This window comes from Ochotona princeps, chromosome 12, assembly GCF_030435755.1.
Source record: "Ochotona princeps isolate mOchPri1 chromosome 12, mOchPri1.hap1, whole genome shotgun sequence".
Taxonomy (NCBI): Eukaryota; Metazoa; Chordata; class Mammalia; order Lagomorpha; family Ochotonidae; genus Ochotona; species Ochotona princeps.
In genome coordinates, this window is record NC_080843.1 from 52,965,657 (window position 1) to 52,967,654 (window position 1,998).

Genomic DNA, 1,998 nt, shown 5'->3' on the forward strand with positions numbered 1-1,998 from the left:
TTCAACATAAAATGAGTCTTTAAGATTGGCCCACTTGGGTCTCTGTTACCTATTAGCAGTTCCCCCTGAGGTCCACATTATGAAGGCAGTGCTGTGGACTACCATCAAGGGAAGGGTTTTGACAAGCACTAACAACAGTTTCACAGTTGGTCTTTTGTGCATTTTCTTCCCATTTTCTTTCAGGTGAGAAGAAGCTCTCATCCTGAGAGCTTGCTGCAAGAAGAGGTGGAGGCTAGGCTGTAGAATATTGACTCTTGCTAAGGATAGCTTCAGCCCAAGTATGATGAGTTATTTGGTTAATGTCTAATTAGTGATAAGACACAGCCATTTGGCTTAATGAAAAAATATCTTTAAAATGGTAATTATGAATGACTTCCTGGCCTTCCATAACCACTTTTAGAAAAAAAAGCTCTTTCATATCAATTTAAAGTCTTGGTGAAGGGGAACTAAATAGGATTTTTTAAATATATTGTATTTAGTGATATTAAATAGTTTCCCAAAATAATCATTATCATCAAGTAATCATCCTGGTAGACATCTCTGTGCATACAGGAAGACAGAAGGACAATACAGATGTTGCCGGAACCAACAGGCACCGTGGAGTCCAGCTGTGTTTCCATGGCAGCAACATTGAACCTTTGCCAAGCATTAAAGGTAACAAGAGCAGCCAGACCACCATTTGAACCTGCATGACTTGGAAAAGGAAAAGGAGCCAATGCTCGAAGCAATATTCCAGCACTCACCTTTCCATACAAACATAAAATATAAACAAGCTACTCAAGATGCCCTGAAGAGGTTGGTAACCAGGACATTAGGAAAGAGCTGGAAGAGAGAGAGCTCCAAGAGAGAGAAAAATAACCCGAGAAAGGTAAACTTCCTCCTAAGATTTGAACAAACATCAGATTCTTGCTGCCAGCCTCTGCTCAGGTGATCCTCCAACAGGGCGAAGATGAAGATTTTGAAGAGGAGAGTGATGATGGTGGCACTGCAGCTCTTATTGCAGAACTGGAAAAGAATTAAAAAGAAAGCCAAAGAACGGGTCGTCAAGAAACAGAGCAAAAAGCCGAAGAAGAGAGGATCTGGATGAGACATTCTGAGTGGAGTCCCTCTCCTTAATCCTACTGGTCCAGCTCAGCTTAGGTCAAGTCCCAGGTTAAAAGGTAGAATGATGATATTCTCATCAAGAACTGTGAAAAAAATGTAGATGATCAAAAAGATGAAAGATTCATAAGTGATACATTGCCGTAAAAATTCCACAAGAATTTAATGGAGAAATAGTCAGTAGTACAGTTTCATGTGTTTAATTAAAGACTAAAATGTTATGGATAGTCTTTGATTAATTTTTTTCTCACCAACCCTTTTCCTGCCATCTGAATCATACATAGGCCTTCCTAATTTTAAATTCCAAAACACATGTTCCTTTTTTTAATACCTTATTTGTACTGAAGTTGGAAATAATTTTAACTGAATTTCAATCCTCAATGGTTCCAATCATTTTTTTTTAATATAGGAAAAGAGTTTCTGCTTGCAATAACTATTTTTTAATCTAAAAAAAAAAAGAGAGAGGACAGAAATCTACAGTATTCCTGGGCCTGGCACGATGGCCTAGCAGCCAAAGTCCTCTACTTGCAAGCACTGGGATCCCATATGGGTGCGGGTTCTAATCCTGGCAGCTCCACATCCCATCCAGCTCGCTGGCTGTGGCCTGGGAAAGCAGTCGAGGATGGCCCAAAGCCTCGGGACCCTGCACTTACATGGGAAATCCGAGGAAGCTCCTGACTCCTGGCTTCGGATGGGCTTAGCTCTGGCTATTATGGCCACTTGGCGAGTAAATCATCGGATAGAAGATCTTCCTCTTTGTCTGTCCTTCTCTGTGCATATCTGACTTTCCAATAAAAATAAATAAATCTTTTTAAAAATCTGCAGTACTCCTAACTGAGCACTTATTATATATAAGGAATTATTCCAAGCCCTGAAAAAGCAAAGGATTATGACAAA

The 1,998-nt window shown here is 39.9% G+C and overlaps 1 pseudogene; it reads left to right on the forward strand.

The window, feature by feature from the left end:
• Positions 1–715: 715 nt before the first annotated feature.
• Positions 716–1,278, forward strand: LOC131481511 (spliceosome-associated protein CWC15 homolog; annotated as a pseudogene).
• The last annotated feature ends 720 nt before the right edge of the window (positions 1,279–1,998 follow it).